This window comes from Octopus bimaculoides, chromosome 4, assembly GCF_046866305.1.
Source record: "Octopus bimaculoides isolate indiv1 chromosome 4, ASM4686630v1, whole genome shotgun sequence".
NCBI classification, from domain to species: Eukaryota; Metazoa; Mollusca; class Cephalopoda; order Octopoda; family Octopodidae; genus Octopus; species Octopus bimaculoides.
In genome coordinates, this window is record NC_142931.1 from 97772682 (window position 1) to 97789616 (window position 16935).

General features: G+C 32.5%; 1 long non-coding RNA gene across 1 annotated transcript in view; it reads left to right on the top strand.

Annotated features, from left to right (window-relative positions):
* The first annotated feature begins 2060 nt into the window (after window positions 1-2060).
* LOC128247610 (uncharacterized) overlaps window positions 2061-16935 on the top strand; it is a 126966-nt gene continuing 112091 nt past the window's right edge. Inside the window, exon 1 of the long non-coding RNA XR_016241616.1 lies at window positions 2061-2559. This is a non-coding gene — a long non-coding RNA (uncharacterized LOC128247610). The remainder of the gene's footprint in view (window positions 2560-16935) is intronic.

A 16935-nucleotide genomic window follows, 5' to 3' on the forward strand; every position in this document is an offset into this window, starting at 1 on the left:
GAACTAATTATGAGAAAACTACATAAACTTTTTAGAAGATTCGACCTAACTATTACCTATAAATTACCTAGACGCCAACTGCACTCTAGCCACGGGACTCCACGAACCCTACATAAAACCTAATACAAACCTCAAGTATATAAGCGCATCCAGTAACCATCCAAACTTTATTAAAAGAGGATCAGTACGTAGCATTAGCAAAAGAATTTCACGCCTCTCTTCTAACCTAGATATCTTTAATAAGTATAAAGAATTCTACAATAGAGCATTAGAAAAACCAGGTCATAAACAAAAAATTAAAGACCTAAGCTTAAAACATTATACAAATAATCGGAACAATATAAATGCCCAAGGCAACTATCACAACACTAACCACACTCCAAACGAAACCAACAACCACATTAATAATATGAACAACATAGATAAGATTAATACCAATAATATAAAAAAAAACTATAGAAGTAATGATAAGATTCAAACTAAGGTAACTAACAACATTAAAAACGATAACAAAACTAATACCAACAATGTGAAAATTAATAAATTTAATACTAACACGAATAATAATAATAATAATAATAATAATAATAATAATAATAATAATAATAATAATAATAATAATAATAATAATAATAATAATAATAATAAGAAGAAGAAGAAGAAGAAGAAGAAGAAGAAGAAGAAGAAGAAGAAGAAGAAGAAGAAGAAGAAGAAGAAAAATAACGAACCCCAAAGAACCAATATAACCCCAGTGAAGAATGATAACACCAAGCCATATAACTTAAGAAAACCGTACAGAAATAAACCCAATAAAACTGACATTAAAAATAATAAAAATAAAAATAACTATAGAAAGAAATATAATAATCGTAATAGCAACTTTACACTCTACACGAACACTGAGGATAGCTTCTACACCAAAAATAATAATACTAAAAATAAACGAAATAGCGATAAGATCTGGTTAATAATCGCCTTCGCGATGCAGCTTAAATCTAACATAGTTCACTCCATAATGAGACTTATAGATAAGCACTTGAACCTAAATAACAAATACTCGGAAATCTTTAAGAATAAAATTAGAGTAGGCCATAGCCTAACTAGTAACCAAGCTACCATCATAGCCTCGATCAACAATAAGCTAGATGCCTTCTACGAAACTAGGAAAAAATACCAACATAAAACATGACTGCCAACAGGCAAATGGAATAAATCTCGTCCCTAATAACTCGACCTCAAACACGGACAACGGCTTGATGAATAGCAACCCCACTCAACATAACACAAGCACAAATAAACTGAATAATTTATATACCAATGCGATGTACTCGCAAATAAACATACGAAATCTTATATAGGAGCCACAAAAAAATCAAATGATGCTTAGATACAATTCCCACCAATCTACCTTTAGAAATAGTAGAAGTAAAGCAAACTCTACAGGACTGAGCAGCTACATCTGGGAATTAAAAGATAAAAAATCAACTATAGTTTAGAATGGCGTATCCTAGCAAGAACTTCGTCTTATATCATTAACAAAAAGCGCTGTGAGCTTTGTATAACAGAGAAACTACAAATGTTCACCCATTAAGTCCCACTGTCCTATAAATAGGACACGAAATGAAAACCTTAATAAACTACATCATATTGTCTCAGTGTCCTATTTATAAGACACCGTGTATTTCCATTTCTACTTGAAGTAAAGGAGTTTTAATAATTAATTTTAACCTATTTTCAATCATCTATAAAAATTTAAAAGTAATATTCGGAAATTTTAGTACCATGGATTTAATGAGTTAATGGCCTCTACTCAATAAAAGATATGATAATAATAAATTTTGTTTGCATAAAGGCCGATTTCGTTAAACGTGCTCTTTCCTGTATACGCCACTGTCTCCTAGCTTAAATGTTATTAGCAGACCTACTTATCAGCGTATTACCTCACCTTAACCTTCCCGAACCTAACTAGCTTACGAATATCCAGCCCACATTATGAATAAATAAAAATAGCCATATCCTATGCTAGCCTACCCCAACCCACATTATCAATAAATATCTACTTTCTACGCTAGCCAACCTTTTCTACTTTCTACGCTAGCCTACCTTTTTCTAATCTACTTCCTACGCTAGCCTATCTTTTTCTTATAATTCTTTTCAGTCGAGAACTACCAACTCTTTTTACACATTAAATTACTCCTCTTCTATCTTTTTCGTTTCCGTTTCATTGCACTCCTCAAACTTAAATATTATTCCGATACTTTGTCTTTACACGCTAAATCTTACTGCTACTAGATACGAAATTTACCCTTATTTACGGCTTCCTTTGCAAATATACGAACTATTCACAACCTATAAGTTAGGGACAAATAGTTCCTATTAACCACACCGGATATCCCTAATTAGGGATAACTCCCCAAGATTACACCGGCGGACAACTAGCCGAACAGGCAGTAACGTGGAAGTCATGCTAATAATTAACTACGAGACTTCAGATTCAACCAACCTCTCTTCTTAAACTACCTCACAATGGATTTAATGAACTTTGAAACCAACTAAAATGTAAGACTTTCGAATCATTGAACAGTTTCTTTTCCGATTTCTCCCTCTATCTTTCGTTCTATTCTCCTCTTTGACAATTTCTGCCTTCTTCGTTCTGATAACGTCTACCATTTGCAACGAGGTAAATACATATTTACCTCAATATGGTACACAGTAACAGCTGTAAACTCACTCTTATTTTCACCTTGCTTAACTAATTAAATAATGGCTTTTTAGCATCAAAGATACACTTTTATTTGTTGTTTTTCCTCCATTTTCTGTTCGTCTACGTATACACTAAACTACGGTTAACATTTTTAAATTACCTGCTGCGTATACCTTGTACCAAGGACCATACTTACGGAGGTAACTACCAGGAGTGCCTCTGATTACTTCTATCCCTACGATGGCTTAACACCTCTAACTTATACCTTACATTATATATATACTATATATATATATATATATATATATATATATATATATATATATAAATATATATATAATATAAATAATGTATACATATGTGCACGTACCTACATCTATATGTATACATACGTGCATATATGGGTACAGGACATAAAAAAAAACGTTAAACACAATGAGAAACGAAAACATAAAAACAAATACAGAAAACAAACTTTTTTCGAACAACGAAAAAAACAGAGTTGAAGAAAGTTCGTTTTCTGTTTTCGTTTCTCATTGTGTTTAACATTTTTTTTTATGTCCTGTACCCATATATGCATGTATGTATACATATAGATGTAGGTAAGTACATATATGTATGGATATATGCATATATCTATATATTATTTATATTATTTTATGATTGAACGCCACGCATCCTTTTCCAAGTAAGTTGTATATATATATATAAACGATCAAAGAGATTCTGTTGTCGGCAAAATATGTTATTTAGTAAAATGAATTAAAGTTAGTACAGAGAACTTGTCATGGGGAACTAGACATTCCAACGTTTAGAAAAACCGTCAACTTCTTTTCCTTGAAGAAGGACTCCGTCGGAAACGCTGAATTGTTCATTCCTAAAGTCAAACTCACTGTATTCTTTTTGTCGATTTCACTGTAAATATGTGTGTTCGTGTTTGTATGTCCTTGTATGTGTGTAGTGGGGAGGGATGATTGATTTTTTTCTTCGGCACAAATCGCCTCAGTGTATGTTCATGATTGAGAGCTTATTCATGTGTTTGTATATATCAACAGACATTCTTTCATCATATATACATATGTGTGTGTACACACACACGCACGCACACACACACACACACACACATATGCACACACACGTACGCACACAAAAATGCACTCATACACACAGAGACATACACATACATACACATCTTGAAACTAATTTAGCTTGGAACATATGACGCAGAGGTCAGTATCCTAAACATACAACTGTACAAATAAACATGAAGTATGTATGTATGGATGTATGGATGGATGGATGGATGGATAGATAGATGGACGCACATATATGAATATGTATGTGTAACTGTGCAGTTGTATGACGCTATATACTTATATATATATACACACATATATATATACACATATATACACACACACACACACACACACATATATATATATATATATGTTTCACGTTTGTTCAGTCCACTGGGCATGCTTGCATATTTACATCAGTTTATGTATATATCTGTTTGTGTAGGTGTGAATATAGTTGAATTCATATGAACAAATTTAGATTCAATTTATATCAAGTCAACATTCGAAATAAACAACTAAATGTACTTCAATTACCAACCTACGTATATTTGTACATACAGATATATAAACGTAAACATACAAATGTGTATGTAGGTGAATAGTTATGTATGTATATGTATGTGTGTGTGTATATGTAAATATATATATATACATATATATATATATGTGTGAATATATATATATGTATATATATGTGTGTGAATATATATATATGTATATATATGTGTGTTTCTGTTCTACGGATATTGAGATGTAAAATAACGTGATAGTACTGAGGGATACATATATCCTTTTTGCTGAATTGATATAAGATTAAATTTTATTTTAATTGTGTGTATATTGGTATATGCTAGAGTTTTTTAGAGTGAAGTTATTAAGAACATTATCATCATTATTATTATTATTGTTATTATCATTTAAGTGTGGTTTTGTTTTACTCTAGTTTGAATGTTATATTTTTTTTAAATTGTTTTCTACGGCATGATTTCTTTCTTTCTTTCTTACATTCTTTCTTTATTTATTTATTTATTTATTAAATTTGATATTTATTTTGATGATTATTACTCTAACGGATTTTATAGCGTTCTAAATTGAACAGTAAATGAAATTATAATATAAAATTTTTAGGTTTAGATTTGAGGAAATTTACCGTTTGCTCGTTCATTGCACATTTGGGATGGAAAGTTGTGTGCCATCTATTACTTTTTCATCCTGTTTTGTATATTTTCATGGGTCAACTATGAAAATTAGATTTGAATGGTTTCTGTTTTTTTTTATGTGTATTGCTAATAATAATGATGGTGATGATAGCAATAATAATGGGACCCTGAGGAGATGGAGTATCCTATATTTTATAATATTTTATAATATTTTATGATATGTATTAATCATTCTGGATGTTCTATCGAAATGTACATAGGTCTATTTATTTTTTATTATTATTGTTATTGTTGTTATTGTTGTTGCAATAAAGTATTTTCAACGTATCAATTTTGAGCTCTATTTAAAGTTGATATATATATATATATATATATATGTGTGTGTGTGTGTGTGTGTGTGTGTGTGTGTGTGTGTAGAAGACCAAGGTACCATGCATTAAGGACACATATAATATATATATACTATATATGTTTGTGTCAATATAGTATATTTGTGCGGTTGTATATGTTAAAACACACACACATATATAATACACATATATATATTAATATATACGTAATATATATATATATATATATATATATATATATATATATATATATATATATATATATATAACATATATCATATATATAAATGTGTGCATATATAAGTATATATGCATATGTATACATGTATGTATATAAAAAAATCTATATCCGTATACAAGCAAAAGCGTGCAGTCGCACGCATGCACACGCACGCGCAGACACACACACGCACACACACACACACACATACACACACACACACACACACACACGAACGTACGCACACACGGATACAAGCATATGTCTGCATGTGAGTTATATAGATGTGTAGGTCTGTGTGAAATGTGAAAGGTCTGTGTATACCCATGCAGATAATTCGGCTATCAAGATTTTATCAAAGGTCATTCGACATCCGATAACGTGGTAAATACATTCCAAGTGACTATGTAGTGAGTGTACAGTTTATATACATGTAAACAGTGTATGCAGTGTATATAGATTCAATATATATGTGAATATGTCACAAGATATGTATGTGATGGAGAATGATTATACATGTGTGCGTATGTGCGTGCATGCGTGCGCGCGCACATGTGTGAGTGTGTGTGTCTAATTATATAAAAAACCAACATCGGCAGGACGAATGTAGAAAATAGAAGTGTTTTATTCCAGTGTCGCTGCATTTCTCTATCTCTAGTTAAAACATCAACTTCTTTGTGTGTACATACTTGCAGTAAAACATGTTTATCATAATAAAGCTTTGTTACGTTGAGCCAAATCTCATGGATGTGTGGTTAGAATGTTTGCTTGATTTCTGGTTTGGTCCTTCCTTGCCTCATACAGAGAGCCATAGTCTGACTAATACCTTCTGAGTAACATTTGGTTGATGTCTATGTGTGTGTGAGTGTGTGTGTGTGTGTGTGTGTGTGTGTGTGTGTGTGTGTGTGTGTGTGTGTGTGTGTGTGTGTGAGTGTGTGTGTGTGTGTGTGCGCGTGTGTGCGCGCGCGCGCGACTTTTTCTGTATTTTTCCCCCCACTACCGCTTGACAATTGACGTTAGTGTGTGTTTATAACCCTGTAACATAACGGTTCGGCAAAATAGATCGATAGAATAAGTACTAGGCTTAAAATTATAAGTCTTGTGGTCGACTTGTTCGACTAAAAGCCCACCAAGGCGGTGTCCCAGCACGGCTGCAGTCAAATGACTGAAACAAGTAAACGATAAAAGATGTTTATTGATGATGAAGAGGATCATCCTGGAAGAGCCCTGTGCCAGTGTCATGTAAAAGTTATTTGCACTACATAAAAGTGCTTGTGTTGGTGTCACCTTAAAAGCATGCAGCATACGCTGTAAAGTGGTTGGCGCTAGGAAGGGCGTCCAGCCATAGAAACCGTACAAAATATAACTGGAACCTGGTATAGTTCTCCAGCTTGCCAGCTCTAGTTAACTCGCCCAACCCTTGCCAGCATGGAAAACGGACGTTAAAGGATGTTGATGATGATGATGATATATACAGAGTGCGTAAGTTATTCGAGAACATACCTTCTTGGGGTCATTGCTGCATTTTTTGCTAACTCTGTGTAATCTTTGTTTCAGAAAATAATAATGGCAGATCCTCAAATTACTCAAGACATGAAGAGGCATGCTGTTATTGTGGTTATAAAGGCTCAACATAACGATTTAGAAATATCTCGAGTTTCAAAAGTTATCAGATCTTTCGTCTGCAAAGTTTGTAAGGAGCTAGAGACTGAAGACGGAAATGTATCACCAGTATCGAAGCATAAAAAGCATTCTAAACCTTCTGAAATCATCAGAACACCTGAATTTATCCAGTAAGTTCAACAGACCATTGATAACAATCCCACAAAGTCCATGAGGTCAATTGCAAAAGATCCCCATGTATCAGAAGGAACAGTCAGAAATGTTATCCACGAAGATATGATGAGGAAAGGTCAGTTTGTCCGAAAAAGCAAAAAAAAAAAAAGAATCACTACATCAGATCTAAAAGGCTCTTAAACAAACTTAAAAATCCAGCAGAAGATTTAATCTGGTTTTTCTCAAGCGAGAGAAACTACGACCAAGATCAAAAAGTTAACAGACGAAATGACTGCTGGTTATGTGTAGACACTTCTGAAGTTTCAAGTGTTATGCATACAAAATTTCCGGGCAACTGTCATGGATTTAGGGGTTGTCAACAATGAAGGAATGTGATGCCTCCTTACTTCTTTCCACAAGGCCTTAGGGTTAACTCCGCCGCCTACATTGGGGTCCTGGGAATAATTGGATAGATAATGTATGCAACGGAAGGGCATATGTATTTCAGTAAGACTCTGCACTATCACACACCGCTTTAGTAACACAGGAATGGATGGCTGAAGATTTTCATGATCACATAACCCTTAACGTTTGGTGCCCTAATTCCCCAGATGTCAATCCATTGGACTATTACAGGTGGAGCGTTGTTGAGAGAGAGGTCAATGAACATGCCCATAACACCAAGGATTCTGTGAAAGCTGCCATAGTCAGAGTAATGTCCAAAATGAACCAGGACCACTTGATTCGAGCATGTAAATAATTTAGATCTCATATAGAATCAGTTGTTGAATCTGAATAACATATTGAATAACATTATAGAAAAGAAAAATTATTTTTATCTTTATAGCATGTTTTTGATAAATAAAGTTATCTCTTATTATATATCTGTTTTTTTTTTTATATATATAAACATAAATCTGTATATATATATATATATATATATATATATATATATATATATATATATATATAGTTTTAGGGAAAATAACCAATTTTCAAGAACTCATCGATGAAAATCCACTATCACATATAGAGAAATTAATAATTAAAAGCACAATAAATGAGTATAATATAAAGTAAAGTAAATAACATAAGATAAATATAATAAAAAGATTACACGTGTTTCATAACCAATTTTCAAATAGAAAAGAAATTTAAATCGATTAAAATCAATTGAAATTATCGAAAATAAGTTCTATTCAAAAATATAGCTACTCGTCAGATCGTAAGTAGAACAATAATTAGATATATATCTCAACCAACAATAAGTACCAAATGAATTAATATGAAATACTTATTATATAAAGATAGAAAAATTATTTAAAAAATATCATAATATCAAAATAATAACCATTCAATAATCATCCCTTCATCCATAATAATTAACATGTATATTATATACAAAAAACATCTTACCTAAATTATCATTGTTTTAAATTATCATTGTTTTAAATACAAGTTGAACGATATATTATTTAGAAGTTATAGTTTCATTTCAACATAATATTAGAACTTCGATTGGAATAGTGTTGATATATTTTCGATTATTTTTGATTAATATTATTTGATTAATTATTAATCTTTATAGTTTATAATATCGTTAAAGTTTTTTTTAAATCAAAACTTTGTATATATATAAAGTTTAACCTTTTATTCTTAATAATTTTTTCTTTCCTAATTTTTTCATTCATAATTTTTTCCATTCATAATTTTTTCATTCATATTTTTTATTATATTACGTTTGTAGAAATAAATGATCTTGTATTTTTCTATTATTCAATTGATCTTTAATCATAATTAAATAAACGTCTTTAGCTTTAAATAGTATAGCTTTAACTATTACACCGGTTAAATATGTACTAATTTTATCTTCATCATTATTTTAAACTTAAACTTCGTTCAACTTGTATTTAAAACAATGATAATTTAAAACAATGATAATTTAGGTAAGATGTTTTTTGTATATAATATACATGTTATTATTATGGATGAAGGGATGATTATTGAATGGTTATTATTTTGATATTATGATATTTTTTAAATAATTTTTCTATCTTTATATAATAAGTATTTCATATTAATTCATTTGGTACTTATTGTTGGTTGAGATATATATCTAATTATTGTTCTACTTACGATCTGACGAGTAGCTATATTTTTGAATAGAACTTATTTTCGATAATTTCAATTGATTTTAATCGATTTAAATTTCTTTTCTATTTGAAAATTGGTTATGAAACACGTGTAATCTTTTTATTATATTTATCTTATGATATTTACTTTACTTTATATTATACTCATTTATTGTGCTTTTAATTATTAATTTCTCTATATGTGATAGTGGATTTTCATCGATGAGTTCTTGAAAATTGGTTATTTTCCCTAAAACTATATATATTTTATATATACTTTATCTATAAGGCTCAATTTAATTTTAATTTTTTATAAATTGATTTTAATTGAGTTTTTTACCTGTAATTTTGGATTTTGTCCCTAATAATATTATATATATATATATATATATATATAGGATAAAGGAAATTATGGAAAGAAACACATCCAGACAATTAATACAAATTCCAAAGCATATTTTCAAACACACAACATATTTATATATGGGTATATGATGTGAGCGTCTGTGCTTGAGTGTGTGTGTGTGTGTGTGTGTGTGTGTGTGTGTGTGTGTGTGTGTGTGTGTGTGTGTTAGACAGCCAGATGGATTAAACATATATGTTGTTGAGCTCATATTGCGAAGGCAATTAACAAAACAATAATATAATAAAGAAGACAATATCTGTAAGTCAGTCAATGGGACATTTAAATAAAACCAACAACATGTTTATGTATTTAACCTAATTAGCTTTTCAATTAAAAAATATAGTAAATGATTATTTCTGTACATCTTCGATAATTTTTTTTACGAAATCTGATGTATAGTGAAACTGTATACCCCGCACGGTAAAAGTGTTAGGAGGCAGTCATTCTAAATAGACCAGGCGGTCGTCAAGAGAGGGTCGAAAGTCGAAGAGTTGAGAGTCGACAGTTCTAGTCGGTGTCTTATGGATCTATCAGTGATAGTAAGACAGAAGTTAGCGTATTACTATTCCGGTACGAAGAGATACAACGGTATCCGATAACTAGTAACTATTGTGGCTACTAGTGTAAAACAGCAACTACAGTACAACAATAGTCACACATCACAGCAGTAGGAGGAACCCACTTCATCAATTGAATATTGACAAAACAAATTTTTTGTTTATCTTCTCCGTCATATTATGAAAATTTATTAATATGTAGGTGGGTAAATATAAACCTTATCCGTGTTTGCTGAAGATTTTTTTGTATTGTAATTTTAAAAGTTTTGTTATATTTTGTATATCATCGATGTCAGAAACTTTATCCTGCTTTCTTGATTATCCAGTGCAACGAAGTCCAAATTCTGTTTCGAGTACTCTCAAATACATTCTCTCTCTCTCTCTCTCTCTCTCTCTCTCTCTCTCTCTCTCTCTCTCTCTCTCTCTCTCTCTCTCTCTCTCTCTCTCTCTCTCTCTCTCTCTCTCTCTCTCTCTCTCAAAAGACTCTTTCATCTGTACCACTGTAACAGTGACACTAAACATGGATCTCTGTCGATTGACACTTGCCTCCGCTGTAAAATAAACACAATAGAAGGTAACAGTGGGTTTTTGTTAGAGACTCAATTTGACGTATATCACTGTAACAGCGTCACTACACAAAGTGACAGTGACTCTCTGTTGCGTAAATACACCCATTTTACTACAGAAATAGTAACAGAACTATAGAAGTGACCGTAAGTGCTATTGGAGAATCCATTTCGATTTATGTCACAACACAAGATGAGAATGACATCTGTCTATAGCACTGTAAGAAAGACTGATACTATACAACGTAGCAGTGGGTCTTTGTAGAATTACTTTCATCTGCTCCAAACGTAGACTGAATTTAGCATAAACTACACTTAGTATGCAAAACAAACCCAAAGGTGCGGAACTGCTCTGATAACAATTGCTCTCAAAGATCAAACTTTATGACTAAAATCATCTGCCAATATTAAATTTCTATTAACAAAACCTTTTACCTTTATGTAGCTTTGACTTCAAAACCATTTAAATCAAGATTTTATTCCCACAAGTATTTCTACTTAATCTTTTTTAGAAGCAAAGAAACTTGTTTAGTTTCGTACATTTGGACATTAAAAGAAAATTCAATACTGTATCGTCTTAAATTTAGCATTCTTTCTAAAGCTAAAGCATAAGAGATCAATAATAATCCCTAAAATCCATGCATCGTCGAAGGCGAACATATTCTTTTTGTTAGAACCCTACTACTTAACGACCATTTAGAAAATATCATTAACTTCATGGAATATTTAAGTCGGATAAATTTTCACAATCGACCGTTTTGTTCGAGTAATCAAATGTGTTTATAAGTTATTGTTTCACCTGCTTGATTCATAAAACATTTCTTTATTCATCCCCACATTTATAGTTTTTTTATTTATTTTCAGCATTATTAACGTTTGGTAACCCATAAACACTAACTCGGAATTCATGTGTATGTTTATCAGTGTTGTTTTGTTTAATTTTGATTAAGCTTACATTTTGAACAATTTCATTTGCATCTTATTTTTGTTTCATGCCAAACCGACATTTTGAGATATATAACAAAACATGATGCTTATCCTGTTAAATGTCGATTTCATCATATAAAAAATTCTACCTGCTTACCTCCCTACATACGTTCTTAGGCATATATGTATGTATTCCTGCACACACACACACACACACACACACACACACACACACACACACACACACACACACACACACGCACAATGTTATATTCCGGGACGGTCATTTTTCTTTTTGCCAAATAAACACACCCACTATATATTCGTTCTTTCCTCGTTTATTACTATTCTTATTTTATCTTATGTCCATTGCCGGAAATCTTTCGTCACATATCTGCGACCTCTTCAGCGACCCTTTCTCTCCACGTGTGTCTTTCTGCTCCGCTTAATCCATTCTGTCCTTCTACAATGCGTTTCCTTATCTGCACATGCCTTATCTGCGCATGTCTGTTACTCTGTGTGTGTGTATGTGTGTGTGTGTGTGTGTGTGTGTGTGTGTGTGTGTGTGTACGCGTGTCTATGTGTTTCGCGTGTTTATGTACTTATATGTGTGTATATGGGCTTGCCAACTTCATTATTTATATCCGTGCCCTTTATATTGTTGTTCTTAGTGGTACTTTGATTCTCCCCTTACCTACATTTTCTCCTGCTCTTGACCCTAACATTTGATATTGGTCTAACGAGAAGAAGGAAACGAATGTAAGAAATTAAGATCCCTGTCTTCCCTGATTGCAGAAACCAAAATTAATGCAGTTGATATACAACTAAATAACAGAAAATATGTCAAAGTTTGCATGACAACTCAGTCCGGAACGAGTGGTGTTCTCCAATTCGACAATAGAAACTCTGCCCATGTGTTTGCATCTGCTAAAAATTTCAGATATGAGATTAAGCTGTGTGTTGGAATTGTTGGATCTAAGAAGAAGATATCTTTCTGTTACGCATAAGTTGCATTTCTTAGGTCCATTAATGGTGGTGGCTGTGGTTGTGTTTGCGATGTTGACCGTCATTTCATTTTGTTTGCTTGCAGTCGTTAGTTTTCCAGAAGCAATGCTAAGAGGCGAAACACTATCACCCTCTCTCTTCATCGTCACATAACCTTCCTCCACGTATCATGAAAATTATTTGAAATGAATTGTTCGAAAACAATTATTCGAAAACAATTATTCGAAAAACAGTTATTCGAAATAAATATCATTTGTATACTTGATTTTTTATTTTATCATTTTTGTTTAAATAAAATAAAAAATTTAGAATAAGTAACATTTCGTATAATTGTTGTTTTGAATAATTTTCATTCATACAATTTTCCATTCGAATAAATATTTTTCGAAAAATTGTTTTCGAATAATTGTTTTCGAACAATTATTTTCAAGCAATGCTGACATAATCTTCCTCCATCTCTCCTCCTGCTCTCATTGATAACTGAACCTTCCTCGACGTTATCGTTGCCATTTAAAGAAAATCCAAAACTTTTTCCAAAGTGAAAATAAATTATGGCTAGTTACCAAGAAAGTGGGGGGACTTTAGATAAAAAAAAAGGAACTCACCAGCAGAAAGAAGGTTCCTTTAGTTTCCACACTTATAGAATATGAAATAATTGCTATTTTCTGAGAAAATTGAAGATTTTCACAAAAAAATACGAAGCCAAGGTCAAGCGTGGCTTACCTGGCTGATGTCCGGACAATACAAAGACAGATATAAAATGTGGGGCTTTACATATAATCGAATGATATATAAAAGGAAGAAGACATGGTATGTATACTATAAAACAAAGAAGGAAAGTGTACATTGTATACAACAGTAAAAGGAAAGAGGAAAGGGGAAAGGATAACCGAGGAACCCCACCGTCCAACATCTTCCTGAACACAGAGGGCAAATGCCCCCCCCCCCCCAATTATTATTCTCTGACTCCCAGGTCAAAACTAAGACCCATCCACTTTTGCCATTTCCGCAACTTTCATCCACCTTTCAATAAGTTCATTTGTGGCCAGTACCGCCCTCTCCACCCTCACTTTCCTTTTGGTAGAGCCCACTTCAACTTGGCTCTACCAAAAACGAATGGCTCTGTCCTCATACCTTTCAACATCGTCCACTAGACAATGTTTTTTTTGCCACAACTACCAGCCAAAGGAAATTATTCTATTTTCTAGTACACTTTCGCAATTACCACCGTAACATTATATTCTACAAGAAGTCATCTCATGTAAATTGAGCTCGTTGATACGATGCATTACTTGAAAAACGTTTTTTCGTGATACTTGTGAAATGTTTATCTATATCACGCAAAAAATACACACACATCAGCATGGCCGCAGCTCTAAGCTGAAACTATAAACAACAAACAACAATAAACACACACACACACACAAATATATTTATATACGTGTATTTATATACGTATTTATATGTATATATATAAGCTTTTATACATGTATATAAAAGTTTTCCTTAATGCACACACATTTGTTTATACGCGTGTAAGTGGTGGGGAAGTCAAATATGTATTATTACCGCTTTCTGCATCATAAAATCCCTTTCTCTTAAATATGTATAACAATAATCTTTTAGGAATTAACGGGATCAGCTAATGAGATTAATGTTTCAAATTATATCCAACAGATAAGATTCTGTTTTTGACTTAAATACGAGGTTACAGCAGACATATCCACGTATGAATGCGTAAATATATGCGTATATATATATATATATATATATATATATATATATATATATATATATATATATATATATATATATATATAGTTTGAGTGTGCGTGAGTATATATATATATATATATATATATATATATGTGTGTGTGTGTGTGTGTGTGTATGTATATATGTATATATATATATTTATGTATATATACACACACACGTACATAGACATATAAACATACGCAAATATGTATGTATGTATTTAATATGCATATCTATATGCATGTTTGTGTGTATGTATATGTGCATATATATATATATATATAGAGAGAGAGAGAGAGAGATATAGATATATATACATATGTATATATATACGTATGATAGTTATATGTGTACACATAAGCACGCATCCACAAAGGTATACACACGCACGTACACACCTACATGTTTTATTATGTAGTGGGAAAGAAATGCCTATTCTGTTTCGGTATCAATAAACAAACATTAATATTTCATGTCTGTCTCACAAACACATATGTACACATTTATGCACACAATCACTAATATACATACACATATATATACTTACATACATAAAGCTAAATATATATATATATATATATATCGACACAAATTGGTATATATTACTGTCTATGTATGTCTATATGTATCTGTGTGTGTGTGTGTGTGTAGTAGTAGTAGTAGTAGTAGTAGCACCAGCAGCAGCAGCAGCAGCAGCAGCAGTAGTAGTAGTAGTAGTAGTAGTAGTAGTAGTAGTAGTAGTAGTAGTAGTAGTAGTCGTAGTAGTAGTAACTGCTGTTGTTTAATTTGATGTCATCTCCTACCCAGTTCACCTCTAACCAAACTCACTCAGTCCATGACCATCATATGTTTACAAAATTACGGATAACTATATGATCCAATATCTTCTTCCTTTCATTATTACGGTCAGATGTTAAGGTGGCGAGCTGGCATTCCTTATCAGCTACCATCTTCTATTTTTTTAACTTTCGTTTCATCTTTTCTCTTGAAACATTCGGTTTTCCACTCCTCACGGCAAGTTCACTGTACAGGTCGGTTGTAAAGCTAATAGGCTGACGAAGACATTCTCATGGTATGTAACCAAATGAGGTTTATTTTTCAAAATAGTCCCCGCTTCAGGTCCACATACTTCTTCCATTAGTGTTGCAGAGCTTGGATCCCATTGACGAAGAAGCTTTCATCCAGTTGGTCAAAAAAGTCATAAACAGCAGATATGACATTATCATCACTGCCATACAGGTTCCCAGCCAACTGATTTTTTTTTTATGTTAAAGAAAAGATAATAGTCAGATGGAGAAAATTCAGGAGAATTGTGTGTTCGACCAATTCAAAGCCCAGTCACGCACAGCACTCATTGAAACCAAGGACTTACGTGCTGGAACGTTGTTCTGGTGAAACAAAACCCATTTTGTCAGTTTTCCCGTATGTTTGGGCTTCAAAGCCTTTAGTAACTGCCTCAGCAAGTCGGCATAGCACTCCCTATTAATGGTGTGACCCTTTTCAAAATAGTCGATAAACACAATGCCTTTTGCATCCTAAAAGCCAGAGGCAGACGAAACGACGCTGAGTTAGGAAACCGACTGGATCTTTCCGGAACAATGTAAGAATGTCCCGTGATGTGATGAGTCTAACGCACTTTTGATCAGATGCCAGAAGACGTGGCAACTAACGAGCAGAAACCTTTAGCATGCCAAGTTCATTGTGCAAAATATTCTCAACTCTCTCACGAGATATACTAATAGCATTGGCTATTTGGTCAATCGTTTGTCACCCTCCACCATGTGATGAACATAATCAATGTTTTTGTTTGGTGATGGTAGTTGCAGGACGTCCAGAATTTGGAGTCATCTTCAAAACACTCCCTTTTTCTCCTAGATTCAGCTGCCTACCTTCCAACTGTTTATAAAGCTGGAGCGTAATCCCTTAATGTAATAATCATGTCAGCATGAATGTCCTTGAGGGCCAAAGCCTTTTTCTGCGGGTAGTTGATAACACACGATGCCAAATTTTGCCCATTTTGGATGTGTGTATATATGTGTGTATACCTACCTACCTACCTACCTACCTACCTGCCTACCTACCTACCTACCTACTTACATACATACATACATACATACATACATACATACATTAGATGCGTGTGAGTATGTGTGTATATATTTTATAAATTTATAAGCTAATGTACTGATGAAAGACACGTATCATTTTATCTTGTGAATCATAGGATATGAAGAAGAGACAAAATACCTGAATATATAAAAATTCAAGTTCAGAGAAATGTGCGAGTAGGTT